The sequence below is a fragment of the Macaca thibetana genome, chromosome 2 (genome assembly GCF_024542745.1).
Source record: "Macaca thibetana thibetana isolate TM-01 chromosome 2, ASM2454274v1, whole genome shotgun sequence".
Taxonomy (NCBI): Eukaryota; Metazoa; Chordata; class Mammalia; order Primates; family Cercopithecidae; genus Macaca; species Macaca thibetana.
The window spans coordinates 125814827-125830076 of record NC_065579.1 but is presented as its reverse complement, the minus strand read 5'-3'; the positions used below and the strand labels follow the sequence as shown (position 1 = coordinate 125830076).

At 43.6% G+C, this 15250-nt stretch overlaps 1 protein-coding gene across 9 annotated transcripts in view; it reads left to right on the top strand.

Moving 5' to 3' along the window:
- FOXP1 (forkhead box P1) overlaps positions 1-15250 on the top strand; it is a 631073-nt gene that overhangs the window by 68010 nt on the left and 547813 nt on the right. The window contains exon 1 of one of the 9 annotated variants that reach the window (XM_050781330.1): positions 8069-10319. The exons of the other annotated variants lie outside the window; for them this stretch is intronic. The gene's annotated coding sequence lies outside the window, so the exon portion shown is untranslated. Of the gene's footprint in view, positions 1-8068; positions 10320-15250 lie in introns of those variants that run through there. 9 annotated transcript variants of the gene reach the window in all.

Sequence of the window (15250 nt, the reverse complement as noted above, 5' to 3'; positions counted from 1 at the left end):
TTTGGGGATTTTATTAGACACAGGTCTATTAGAAATGGAAAGAAAGCTCACTGGCAAGAGAGGAAGCTTAGGGGAGCTGGCAGGCTCTGAACAGTGAGTGGCGGTGATAGGTAAAGCTAGCCTTCAGAGTTGTGGCAGGTCATTTCAGCAGCCATTATGTAAACCTGGTCTTATGGGTACAGCAGGCAGTTTCAGCAGCTGGGCTTGCAGAAAATTACATTCTTGGAGCAATGCTATATGCCCTGAGTGCCTTTATCCTCCAGGCCCTCAGACTCTGATTCAGTTGGGGTGTGACAAAGAATGACCTGTTCCACATCATGAACTTTCACACGTGCTACACCATGACCCCTTTTGTATAATCAACTTTCACACAGTTCTGGTGCCAGAGGTGGAGGTATTGATCTGGTGTAAGTTTTAAAAGGTTCCCTTTTGCTGCTGTGTTGAGAATAGACTATGGGTGGGGTAAGAAAAGGAGCAGGGAGACCTATTAGGAAGCTTGGGGGGAGATGATGGCTGTGACCAGGAAGTTGGTAATGAAGGAGAGCAGTAGTAGCTTTTTATATCTGTTTTGAAGGCAGACTCCATGGGATTTCCTAATGGAATAGATGTAGAATTTAAGAGAAAGACACGAGTCAGTATTGACTCAAAGATGATCGGCCTGAGTGTGATGAGAAACATGTAGTTGCCAGGGACTGAGATTGGGAAGGACAAGCTGTGTTGGGGAAGGATGTGGTCAGAGCCTGCCTGAGAGGGAAAATCATGTGGATAGAGCCTGCTTGAGAGGGAAAATCAAGCTCTGGACGTGTTGAGTCTGAGATGTCTAGACATTCCAGAGGACAGTCTGTAGAGGCAGATGGGTACACACATCTGTAGTTGAGGAAAGAGGTATGGGCCAGGCTGGGAGCCCGGGGAGTTGGGAATGCCTGGTAAGTGTTACTGGAGCAGGCTATTTTCACGTTCCCCTAAAACTGACTTTACTGGTATCTCAGGGGCTCAGTTTAACTCTTGAGGATATCGTTTCCTGGGTATTAGGCATTAGTGCTTGAGCTGTAGGGCTGGCGTGCTGGTTCTGTGAACCCAAAGGAAGCTCTCAGAGTCACAGAAAGTCTGAAATAAACACAGGGGTGGAGATGATGTTTCCTCCCTCATTACTGTGTGTGGGAAGAGATGACGGTACCAGGATGTGGGACAGAATGGAACCGAGAATCCAAGTTGGTTGACTCCCTTTCTGTTCTCTTTCTACTCTACCGGATAGTGACCAGCTGTTGTATGAAGTGGCATTCACAAATGGATAGTCCAGCACCTTTGCTTCTCTCATCCATCTTTTGTCATCCAGGAAAAGTTGGATTGCATGGTAGAAAGAAGACGACTACTATTGCTTTTCTGTCTTAAATATGTACTACTTAAGTATGTCGTGACAGGGGAAAAATAGACTCTTCAGGAACATGCATATGGTGCTTTTGATAACAAGGCAATAAGGTAATAGGTGGAGGAAGGTTAGGGGTTCATTTTTGCGTGGGGATTTCTTCTCTGTGTCTGCAAGAGAGGTGGGATATGGCTCTGGCTTTTTACCTTGCTTACTGGGTGTGTCTACTCTTAAATCTTTTCCTGAGATGGGGCCTAGGCTGTGCTGCCTGTCCCTAGCCGAGATAAGAGGTCATTTAGGGGCCAGGTATATTACCCTACCCTTTGCCAGGCCCTATATCCTGTCTGTAAGGCACCACTGGGAGGCAATATAGCACAGTGTGAACCAGGTTCAACCCCTGGTTCCTCCACTTAATTACTACGTGACCTTGAGCAGGTGACTTCCCATCTCTGAGCCGCGGTTTTCTCATGTATAAAGATGCATTCCTACATCAGAGCTTTGTTGTGAGAAGCCAAATGGGAAAATCTATGTCAAGGGCTGAACACTGCACTTGGCACAAAGTAAATGTTGACTAAATGGCAACTATTATTGTCATTGTCATCACCAGCAGTTCCCTCAACTCCTACCTGAGGCTTAGGCCAGTTTTGTTAAGATTAATTTAGTTTCCAAAAAAGATGTGCTAATTGGATTATTACATTTTCATGTGTTTACATCTATATATACATGCATGGCTTCGAAATCTACACAGGAATATATTTATCCATTCAAGTTTCTCTTTTAAAAATCTGTAAGAATTATATTTTTAAGTCATTGAACCATGATGAGATTCTTTTTCAAAAAAGGATTGCTATAAGTGATCATTATGTAGGCCATCAAAATGGAGAATAATGTAGACACAGAGCTAAAAGAAAACCAAAAAAAGGAAGTCAGTGTTAATACAGGGCCACCAGTTGAGTGCATATTTTTATGGCCTGGGTATTTAAAAATATTGGCACTTGCCTACATTGTTTAGGATTGAATGGCACAGACAGAGATGTTTCGGGATTGGGATAAATATTTTTTTTTAAATTAATTCTACAACTCGTAGACTTGTAATCAGGAGTGGCTTATCAGCAGCTTTTCAAAATCTGACATTCCACATGGAATGCCCCAATGGAGGAAATTTAGCACTCTGTGAATGCTTTTACAGTTGAATTCCACACACATGAATTATGACAAGTGAGGCTGACTACACTGTGGTTTGTTGTGTCTGGTCTGGTTCCTACTTTTAAAGTTGCAGTTGCGTTTGGTCATTTGAAGCTTATTTTCACAGTCTGGCCAAGCCAGCAGGGTCCCGGGGCTCTGCAGGGGACATAAACCACCAGCCTTTAAGCCAGAGTGCTCAGTAGATAAGCATTTCAAGACTTCATTGCATCATACAAAAGGACTTATGGGCTTATTTAACATACACTATTTGACTTAATTTAGATATTTAATGGAAAGAAAAGCCTTTTATTATCACCGAAGGAAAGAACTGCCAAACATTGTGAGGCTCAGTTGAAATATTATAACGGATATACAGAGTGCAAATATATTTCACTGCCTTACATAATGGGGTGTTTAATAATAGTTGTTTCTTTAAATTTAGCACACGTATCTCAGACATTTGCACTTTGTAAATTATAGGCCGTGGTTCAAGAAACTCAATTTTCTTAAAAAAAATTGTTTTAATGAGGTATGTACTGATTTTTTAAAAATGACCTTCAGCTTTGATTTATGTTTATGAGCCCAGATTGGGGAGTTCATGCCAGGAATGAACACTTTCCATCCTGATTTTTTACAAACGTAAATATGAGCAATGGCTGGGTCTGCTGACTCGATTGGACAGAGCTTAGTTGAACGTTGCAGTTGGTAGGCATCGGCACCCTCTGCAGGTTTGGGGGCTGGGAAGAGCAAGGAGCTCACTACAGCACTGGGAGGACAGTACACATAAGTGTCTAGGGGGAAGCCCTTCCATTGTGCTGCACCTGTGTGCTTTCATTTTCTGAAGTACCTAGGCTGGCTCAGATTGCCCAAGGCCCAAGATCAAGTGATTTTTTTTTTTTTTTTTTTTTTTTTTTTAGAGACAGAGTCTTACTCTGTTGCCCAGGCTGGAGTGCAGTGGTATGATCTCAGCTCACTACAATCTCCTCCTCCTGGGTTCAAGCGATTCTCCTGCCTCAGCCTCCCGAGTAGCTGGGATTACAGGCAGGTACCACCACACCTGGCTAATTTTTTGTATTTTTAGTAGAGACGGGGTTTTACCATGTGGGCCAGGCTGGTCAGGTGATACACCCTCCTCAGCCTCCCAAAGTTCTGGGATTACAGGTGTGAGCCACTGTGCATGGCCTGATTCTTTTTATTTATTTATTTTGTGAGACAGGGTCTTGCTCTGTTGTCCAGGCTGGAGTGCAGTAGCGCAGTCTCAGCTCACTACAACCTGCGCCTCCTGGGTTCAAGTGATTCTCCTGCCTCAGCCTCCTTTAAAGAGATAATTAAATTAAAAATGAGATCATTAGGGTGAGCCCAAATCCAGTGTGACTGGTATCCTAATAGGAAGAGGAGATTTGGGAAGACTGTGTGATGACACAGAGGGAAGACGGCCAAAAAGAGAGGCCTCAGGAGAAACCCACCCTGTGGATACCTTGATCTTGGATATTCAGCTTCTAGAGTCGTGAGCAAATATTAATGAATGCCTGTTGTTCAAGCTACCCAGTCCCTCATACTTGGTTACAGCAGCCCTGGCCGACTAATACGGGAGCACACAGTATCAAGAGTCTGTACAAGGGCATGCATCATCTCTGTTCTCTATTAAATACAATGCTTAAATTTGGAAAAATGACAGCAAGAAAACTATTACAAGGAAGAAACCCATACTGATTGGTGAAATCCATATGGAGAGTGGAGCTGTATCAGAAAATGTTGAAGTAGGCCGGGCGCGGTGGCTCACGCCTGTAATCCCAGCACTTTGGGAGGCCGAGGTGGGTGGATCATGAGGTCAGGAGATAGAGACCATCCTGGCTAACACGGTGAAACCCCGTCTCTACTAAAAATACAAAAAATTAGCCGGGCGCCTGTGGTCCCAGCTACGCGGGAGGCTGAGGCAGGAGAATGGCGTGAACCCGGGAGGCGGAGCTTGCAGTGAGCCGAGATCGCGCCACTGCACTCCAGCCTGGGTGAGAGCGAGACTCCGTCTCAAAAAAAAAAAAAAAAAAAAGAAAAGAAAATGTTGAAGTAGTCACCATGGATCAAGTTTATTGAGAAGTCTCAGTGGGCTTAGTGTCACATATACATTTTCCCCTTTTGGCCTTACCACAATCCTGTCAGCTATGAGCTGTTGCCCTCTCCATCTTGTGAGGAAACTGAGGCAAGGAAGTTAAGTGACATCCACAAGATTTCAGAGCCAGCCAGGGTCAGAGCCAGAATTCCGAGGCAGGTATCACTGTGCAGACCTAAGTTGTTGCTTTGACAGCCCTAAGCCCTTGGGAGGTTGGGGGCCAGAGAGGGATGGTTGTAGGATCTATTATGTTAATTGGTTAAAAGACATTGGGACACATTGCCTTAATGATGTTTTGGTCCCCTCTGCAGAGAGAGGCTATAAAACATATTGAGTATGGTGAAGATGTCACTTGTAAAACAATTAAGTATCACTAATATTACAGAGCACTCAGGATCTGTTAACCCTAATTCAAGCCCTGTACATACCTGCCTATTTCTAACTCACAGAGGCCCGAGCAGCTTCCTCAGAGCTTCTTGGGGGTCTGCACCCAGGCCATCTGACTCCAGCACCTGGACCTCTAACCACTGGGTAGGCACTGCCTTCCCTCACAAGCCCAGCGCCTGTCTAGCATCTGCTTCTGTCATAGTGAGGGAGAGAGGAGAGATGGTGGCTGCTATTTGAGCTTTTAAAATGGAAAAATGCTTCATCCCCCAAATTTCCTCCCTTTATTACAAAAATGATTTATGATAAATGTAAAGAATCTAAAAACCGAATCAAAGCTAGAATAAACATTATCTATAGTGCCACCCCCTAAAAAGAATTACATCTAGTATTTTTGTCTGCTTTTCTAGTCCTTTTTCCCCCTATAGAAATATACTTAATATAGCCATAAATATACTAATAAGTTTATAGGCAGCAGCACTCATTAGAAAAGAGCAAGGGCTTTGGAATAAGACTTGGTTTAAATCCATTTACTAGTTGTGTGTATTTGGACAAGTTATTTCATTTCCCTCTGTCTCCATTTTCTGTCTGTAAAATGGGGATAATAACACTTCATTGGATTTTGCAGTAGCCTAGTGTATGTAATGTGCTCATTTGTGGCAGCTGGCACACAGTAAGTACTCAAACAACTTTAAAAAGAAGCAGTTTTGGGCTGGGCGCGGTGGCTCACGCCTGTAATCCCAGTACTTTGGAGGCCAGGGCAGGCGGATCACGAGGTCAGGAGATCGAGACCATCCTGGCTAACACAGTGAAACCTCGTCTCTACTAAAAATTAAAAAAAAATTAGCTGGACGTGGTGGCGGGCGCCTGTAGTCCCAGCTACTCGGGAGGCTGAGGCAGGAGAATGGCGTGAACCCGGGAGGTGGAGCTTGCAGTGAGCCGAGGTTGTGCCACTGCACTCCAGCCTGGACGACCGAGCGAGACTCCATCTCAAAAAAAAAAAAAGGCAGTTTCACAACATATCATTCAATAGACATTTGGTAAGCAGGTATGATTTGGGAATCACGTTTCCTTCTATGCCCTTGTTTCTTTTTACAATACTTTTTAATGGTTGCATAGTATTTCATTATATGAATCAGAAATAGTTTTTAACTGACATTTATTTTTCTGTTTTCATATACTAGATAATGCTATGATGTATTCCTTTGTGACCTTGTAGTTGAATTTACCCCAGTGATTACTGTTTTGTTAAAAGCATGCATTCCTGTTCAGTCCTTACTCTTTGGAAGGGATTCTAAGTCTTGTTGAAGCCAATCACCACCCCACTGGAAAGGCGGTGTCAGTTTACCCTGGGCCTGGCTGTGCATGAGAGTACCTGTTTCTATTTGTGAAACTTTGATGTAAAATTAGATCAGTGGGCATGAAAGAAAACTGGGGCATAATTAAGTTCTATGGTTTGCTGACCCAAATCTGGTATCATGAAGGACTGGCAGCAAGTCGCACATTTGAGAGAGGAGAGAGCAGTCGGGGACACTGTTGTTGAGGTAGTTGTGTGGTCCAAACAAAGATGAGAACAGCCGCTCTCAGGTGTGTAGCCCTTGCTGGTTGGCTAGGCATTGAGCACAGTGCTCTCCAGTTGGATAACTTAATCCCAGCAATGCTTGGAGGTAGGGACTTTCATTAGCCACGTTTTATAGAAGCAGAAATGGAGGTTTAGAGAAACTGTAATTTGTGCAGAATTACAAGGCTACTCTATGGCAATGTTGGCAGCTGAACCCAGGTGTCCTGATGTTCAGCTTTCTGCTCGTGTCCTAGGATATTAGAAATGGAGGTGGAAATCTGGACGCAAGAGCCAGCACTGAGCCTAAGTCAAGGGCAGACATGGTAGCTGGTTGGTACTGGGGGAAGGACGCTATGGAACCCCTTAGTTGGAAAAGTTACCACCTAGTTGGGAAAGAAAACCTGGGGCTTTGGCGAACACAGGAAGGTGAGGAGGGGGAGCCAGTATAGGGAGAGTGTGCGGATTCAAATGGTAGATACACGGCCATGGAGACAGGAGACGTAAGACCACCACTTTCCCTGTTTCAAGGTTTACATGCATTATCCCACTTAATCTTCAAACCACTCCATGATATAGGAAGTATCATTACCTTTTTTTTTGCAACTGATGAAACAGAGGCCCAGAAAGCTTAAACAGGGTTGGACCACGAGTCGCATGGCCAGGATCGGATGCCAGGCGGCCAATGCCCAACACTCTGCCAAAGCCAACCACGAACTAGGACTCTCCACAGTGGAGAGTTTGCAACCTGGGATATATTTGTTGGAAGTGATTGCTCCCTCCTTTTGAACTTTGCAGCAATTATTGTCTGCAGAATTCATCTGGCAATTAATCATGTACTCCCTGTGACAAGGCTCTTATTGTTGTCTTGAAATGTTATTTAAATCGCACATTGTTATTTAACTTCTCGCCCTGAGAGGCAGACTGTGCCTGGGTATCCCCCACCTCACCCAATGCATGTGTACCACAGTGCAATAAATGTTTGATTTAATTTCATTTGAGAGGCTTCCGGGTGGAAGTGATAATCTCATCCTTTAGACTTTAGATAGGTGACATTCGTGGAGAGGAAGAAGTAGGAGAGGAAGGGGGACGATGCCCACAGTTGTGATTCAGAAGACAATGGGAGAATTGAAGGGAGACAGAGAGAGGAATAGAAAGCATCCCTCCGGCCGGGCGCGGTGGCTCAAGCCTGTAATCCCAGCACTTTGGGAGGCCGAGACGGGCGGATCACGAGGTCAGGAGATCGAGACCATCCTGGCTAACCCGGTGAAACCCCATCTCTACTAAAAAATACAAAAAACTAGCCGGGCGAGGTGGCGGGCGCCTGTAGTCCCAGCTACTCGGAAGGAAGGCTGAGGCAGGAGAATGGCGTAAACCCAGGAGGCGGAGCTTGCAGTGAGCTGAGATCCGGCCACTGGGAGACTCCGTCTCAAAAAAAAAAAAAAAAAAAAAAAAAAAAAAGCATCCCTCCTCAGGGCTGGGCGCAGTGGCTCACGCCTGTAATCCCAGCACTTTGGGAGGCTCAGGCGGGCAGATGATGAGGTCAGGAGATCGAAACCATCCTGGCTGACACAGTGAAACCCTTTTTCTACTAAAAATACAAAAATTCAGCCTGGCGTAGCGGCATGTGCCTGTAATTCCAGCTACTCTGGAGGCTGAGGCAGGAGAATCGCTTGAACCTGGGAGGGGAGGCGGAGGTTGCAGTGAGCCAAGATGGCGCCACTGCACTCCAGCCTGGGTGACGGAGTGAGACTCCATCTCAAAAAAAAAAAAAAAAGAAAGCATCCTTCTTCTACAGTCTAACAGGAGGACTGAGTGCATGCCTCGTATGCTATCATAAACCCCCTCCCTGTCTCCTTTCTTGGGGGAGATGTCCCGTGTCATTTCCAGGTTGCACTACCGGGGTGACTTGGCTCCTTGCTTTTCTGCTTCCTGGATTTGGCTGACTTCAAGCAAGAAGCCAAGGGATTTAGACAGTGGGAGTCAATGTGAAGTTTTGAGTAGAATTATAACTCTGTATTCCCAGTTTGGCTTTATTTTGGGAACCCTTCCAAACACTTTTCCTGTTTGAGCTGTTGGAAAAATGTTACTCAGTAGTGTTCAGTGGTGGTTAAGGGACGAGGCTGGGGTTTCAGAAAGATGTGGCTCTGTCACTAACTGTGGTCTCGGGTAAAGGACTTCCCTTCACCAGCCTTGGTTCCTTTATCTGTAAGATTATAGTATTTACTCTTGCCATTGTTACAAGGCTTACTAAGAGGGTGGATGGAAATGCTATGGGCAGAGGACCTCATGTGCAGTGCAGCACGGGCTTCACACATGTTACTTGGTCTTAGAACTGGATGTACCCAGGAGGATATCCAAAAGTCCTACGACTGCACTGAACACCAGGATGAAGGACCAGTGTGTTCCTTTCCTTTCTCATATTTGCAACAGAAATGTCACCACTTGGGCTCCGTGACACTTTTCTTGATGACATTGTCCTGATCATCAGCTCTTTTCGTGGCCCCTCGAGACATTTCCAAACCGCATCATTCCACACCCTGGAATGTGCACGTTTCCTTTGTCAGAAGGAACTGTGGCCATCAGACATTGGACAGCTCTGAACCGGCTTGTTTTCTTCTTATCTCCTTACTGTTGTGCTGAAGTTTAGTTTTATTTTTTAATGTTGTAAGAATTGTCTGGAAGTTATTCTTCAGTCATTTCATTAGTCATTTACTTTCTTGGTTTTGAAGATTGAGGAAAAATTACTTTGAGGCAGTGGGTCAGATGAGCGTGGCTGGCTGGGTAACCCATTCCCCGCTGAGTCACCTGTCTGTTCAGACAACTAAATGCTGAAGTATGCTTGATGACTAGTCACTGGCCAACGTCATATTAATTTGAAATTTCATTTCTGCTCCTTTTAAGTTGTGGTAGCTTTGGTTCCTTGGTGGGTTTTTTGAAAGTGCTCCAAGTATTGTATTGATTGGATGATGTAGCCTGGAATTCTTGGTTATCCCCCAAAGTGGTTTTGTCAATTTGAGGCATAAAATTATGACATAGTATTGTTCAAAAGGATGGGATTCAAATGCCTTCATTTTATAGGAAGGGAAACTAAGGTTCCGAGAAGCCCACTGACTTGCAAAACATCTCAAACAGTTGTTGGCAAAGCTGGAACGGCGTTGGTCTTCCTGGGAATTTGTGATGTGTACTCACCCCCCGGGCCTTGTTGCCGTTCTGCTAAAACTACCTGGAAATTATGTATTTTGGTCTTCTTCCTTGATAGGAGAGAATCTGAAAGTCAGGAAGAGTGGCTGCCTCCAAATGCCCTTGGCTCCTTCTCCTGACCTCCTAATGCAGTGTGTCCCCAGAGCATGTTATAACCTTGGAAAACAAGGCTACTTAGTATGTTTGTACTCTGATGCCTATACATTCTGTGCATGATCCAGCCTGAATGATAGATGAGGCTCCATACAGGCTTTCTGTGTCTTCTGCCATTCTCCCCTCCCTACAGTACCATATCTGATGAAATAATAACATCGAGTCACTGAGGAGGTTTACCATAGTTTGGTGCTACAACCTTAATTCGTTTTTGTTTGTTTGTTTGTTTGTTTTTTGAGACAGTCTTGTTCTGTTGCTCAGGCTGGAGTGCAATGGCACTATCTTGGTTCACTGCAACCTCTGCCTCCTGGGTTCAAGTGATTCTCCTGTCTCAGCCTCCCGAGTATCTGAGATTACAGGTGTGTGCTACCACGCCCAGCTATTTTTTTTGTATTTTTAGTAGAGATGGGGTTTCATCATGTTGAAATTCTGTTTGTTTTTTAACTTAACTTGGGCATAAGCTTAGGAAGATGATTTGGGGGCTGGGGGTATTATTTATTTTATCAAATAATTTGACCTGTGTTTTTATTCCTTTAAGTAACTTGTAACTAACTGCAAAGGCCTGTGGTAAGATGGCTCTTGTTTCTAGTTGGAACATGGAGACCAAGAGAACTCTCTAGAAGACAGATTTGGCTCCACTGCTATGGGACTTCACACTTACCTCCACAGAGGGGCTCTTCTGATGCCTCTATGTAAACAGCACTTTTAAATCCTACTTCAAGGACCATTGGTTTTCTCTCAAGAGATATGTTCCTTTTTTTTTCTTAACTCTTTTGTTATTTTCCTCCTATTCCAATAACGAAAGGCTTTTCAGTTTTACGTTAGAGGCTACTACTTGTTTTTTTTTTTTTTCTAATTGTAAAGCAGGCAAAAATCATCACAGAAAACAGATCTCAAAAGAATTGCACTTAGTGTTGTGACCTAGTTGGTTTCTTCATTCTTTGAAACATTATTTGATTTTTCCTCCCGTATTAGCTGTTATGTATGCCGGTTACATAACCTTAATTTTTCATGGAAAATATGGATGTCATCAATTAACGAGACTACCCCTGCTGTTGTTATGGATGGCTTCTTCTAGAATGTTTCCACTGGGGAAACTGAGGCCTAGGTTTGATACTGCAGGATTTGCCATTGTAACGTTTCCCTTTTAGTAACATCATCACTATGAGTATAATTCTTGTTCTCATCCAGTAGAGAGCCTTGGTTACCGGCAAACCAGTTCAAGCCTTTGAATAGATACATAGGGATCACCTTTCTAGTGTGAAGATGAAAATAATATAATTTGTTTACCACCTTGAGTTGTTTACCACAGGCTGTGAAAAATGTGTTTTGAATTTAAAAGTGTGAAAAACAAGTGCGCTAGCTATCAAAAAAGCTCTCCCCTCAAAGTAAACATGTTTATAGAGCAAGACTCAAAACAAAATACTTGATAAGCCCAGCCAATCAAAAGAAAGTAAACATGTTTACCACAAAAGCCTTATAAAGAACCCAGATGGCAGCCAGCTCTCTGTTCACCTGACCATCCTTCCAGGGAGCTGCAGAGGCTCCCCTGGGCCTTGGGGACAGGGCCGCCACTTGCCCTGCTAGCAGGAGACCTGCCTTGTGTGAGCCCTGCTCAGTTAGCTAGACCCAGTTTGCCAGTGGGAAGGGAAGGTTTGTGTTTTCTGCCATTTAATTGAACCATGAATGGAAGGTCTTTGTGAAAATGATCCTGGAGTTCCCATGATTCTTAAAGAGCCACTTGTTATAGATAGGGTGCCAGGTGGGCTTCTGGGGACTCTTCCTGGCTCCCCAAAAGAGCCTTCCAGATGAGCGTCACACCTCCCAACCTTCTGTGTCCCAGGCACTGTCGTGCCACCATCCAGGATATAACTTGCAAATCACAGACCCTGCCTCACTGATCTCACTCTGGTAAAGAAACCAAAGAGCTCGAACAGGAAGTCAGTAGAAAAGACAAGGCCATCTTGAGGGATACTGGAGTTTTCAGGGCACTGGGTGCCACGATGTGAGTCTTAGATGATGTAAAAGACACTGAGTTCAGAAACGGGAAGGTGGATTTTGTGCACTGGGAGGAGCAATGGATTCAAGGTGGTTAGTGGCATGTCTCAGTGTAGTCCAGGAGCAAGTTCAGGAGAAATGACACAGCTCCATGGGAGGTTATTAGTCAGGGGAGAATTTGAGAATTCAGAGTTTTAGAAGTAGAACAGTTCTAAGGGATGGCGAGATCCATGTTTCAACCATGCCCTCAGATGTAGAGGAAGTAGTGGCTGTTAACCAGCACTTATTAAGCCTTTACTGTGTAAGGTCAAATATTAACCCAATTTTCAGATGTGGAGGAACCTGATCAAGGTCACAGCTAATAAGGGGCAGAGCTAGGGTTGAACCCAGGCAGTCCATTTAGCAACTCATGATTGTAGCCCTTGTGCTGTGCTGCTTCTTGAGTGGACTGGAAACTTTTAGGATTAAGGAAGTTAAGATAAAACAGGCATATGTTCACTCATTCAACAAAATTTTTTTTTTTTTTTTTTGAGTGCTTTATCCTTATCGGGCCTGATGTAAGCCTTGGCTAGGCTGTTGGAAGCACCATCTTTATGGCTACTGAGGTTGACAGAAGTGACCACACTGCAGGGATCTAGACAGAAATTGTGAACCATATACAGGCTAAGTATTCCTTATCTGAAATGCTTGGGACTGGGAAGTGTTTGTGATTTCTGAATTTTTTTTGTTTTGGATATTGGAATATTTGCATTATGTATACTTAATGGTTGAGTATCCCAAACCTGAAAGTCCCAAATCTGAAATGTTCCAATGAGTATTTTCTTTGTTTTTTTAAAATTTATTTATTTAGTTTATTTTTTCACATTTTTATTTTTTCATTTTTATGGGTACATAGTAGGTGTATATATATTAGAGGATACATGAAGTATTTCCATACAAGGCAGGTGGTGCATGGTGCATAATAATCATGTCAGGAGTATCCATCCCTCAAGCATTTGTCCTTTGTGTTATAAACCATCCAATTATACTCTTTTTTTTTTTTTTTTTGAGACAAAGTCTCACTCTGTCGCCCAGGCTGCAGAGACTTGATCCCAGCTCATTACAACCTCTGCCTCCCGGGTTTGAGCAATTCTCCCACCTCAGCCTCCTGAATAGCTGGGATTATAGTCACCCGCCACCACGCCTGGCTAATTTTTGTATTTTTAGTAGAGACAGGGTTTCACCATGTTGGCCAGGCTGGTCTTGAGTTCCTGATCTCAGGTAATCTGCCCATCTCAGCCTACCAAAGTGCTGGGATTACAGGTGTGAGCCACTGTGCCTAGCCATCCTTGACATTTAGAAGTAACTGCCAGTTGGCTGGGCAGGAAGCAGTGATTCCCTTACATGTGACTATGAGTAGAAAGGTTTCCATGGATCTTGGAATCACGGTGGAGGAAGGCGATGGTACTTTCCTTGAGGGTAGGTGACAGGCGAGGTGGGCTGTTGGCAGAGGAAGAAGTTGGCTGTAACAGGAATTGAAGAGAGGCCAACTCTTTCTTTTTTATTTGCCTGAAGTTGAGAGATGTGGAACTAGTGGCTTCTGGAAAAGGAGAGAGGAGACGTCTTTAAGGGTAAAAAAAAGGGTAAAAGGCAAGTCTCTCCATTCATCCAGATGATGGTAGTGGAAGGTGGTGGAGAGAGGTGAGCACAAAAGTCCAGGGAAAGGAGGAATGGAGTTTCTTCAACACAGAAGGGAGATTCTGGAGTGTTCTGAAGGGGGCAGGATGATGGTCTGTCTCATCCCGGAAGAGGGGAAGTGATCAGTTAGGTCAGTTGTTCTCTACAGCGGGGTTTGGACATAGAAGGGGGAATGGAGCAGACAGATGCCACGGGAAAAATCTCACTAGCCTGCGAGTTTCAAGCGGAATATTCAGGACATTGTTAGTGAAAAAGAGAGCAATAAATAAATAAACCAAAAAGGGTTTCAGGTTGAGCCTCAGAGCTACAAAAGTACTTACGTAATTCCCCATGTGTTCTAATTAATCCAGTGGGTTTACTTAAAAATTTGTTTTTGTTTCAGCTTTCTACTTATGGCTAGCCAATTTTCCCAGCACCATTTATTAAATAGGGAATCCTTTCCCCATTTCTTGTTTCTCTCAGGTTTGTCAAAGATCAGATGGCTGTAGATGTGTGGTATTATTTCTGAGGACTCTGTTCTGTTCCATTGGTCTATATCTCTGTTTTGGTACCAGTACCATGCTGTTTTGGTTACTGTAGCCTTGTAGTATAGTTTGAAGTCAGGTAGCGTGATGCCTCCAGCTTTGTTCTTTTGACTTAGGATTGTCTCTTTACTCCTTATACGAAAATTAATTCAAGATGGATTAGAGACTTAAATGTTAGACCTAATACCATAAAAATCCTAGAGGAAAACCTAGGTAGTACCATTCAGGACATAGGCATGGGCAAAGACTTCATGTCTAAAACTCCAAAAGCAACAGCAGCAAAAGCCAAAATTGACAAATGGGATCTCATTAAACTAAAGAGCTTCTGCACAGCAAAAGAAACTACCATCAGAGTGAACAGGCAACCTAGAGAATGGGAGAAAATTTTTGCAATCTACTCATCTGACAAAGGGCTAATATCCAGAACCTACAAAGAACTCAAACAAATTTACAAGAAAAAAACAAACAACCCCATCAAAAAGTGGGCAAAGGATATGAACAGACATTTCTCAAAAGAAGACATTCATACAGCCAACAGACACATGAAAAAATGCTCATCATCACTGGCCATCAGAGAAATGCAAATCAAAACCACAATGAGATACCATCTCACACCAGTTAGAATGGCGATCATTAAAAAGTCAGGAAACAACAGGTGCTGGAGAGGATGTGGAGAAATAGGAACACTTTTACACTGTTGGTGGGATTGTAAACTAGTTCAACCATTATGGAAAACAGTATGGTGATTCCTCAAGGATCTAGAACTAGATGTACCATGTGACCCAGCCATCCCATTACTGGGTATATACCCAAAGGATTATAAATCATGCTGCTATAAAGACACATGCACACGTATGTTTATTGCAGCACTATTCACAATAGCAAAGTCTTGGAATCAACCCAAATGTCCATCAGTGACAGATTGGATTAAGAAAATGTGGCACATATATACCATGGAATACTATGCAGCCATCAAAAAGGATGAGTTTGTGTCCTTTGTAGAGACATGGATGAAGCTGGAAACCATCATTCTTAGCAAACTATCACAAGAACAGAAAACCAAACACCGCATGTTCTCACTCATAGGTGGG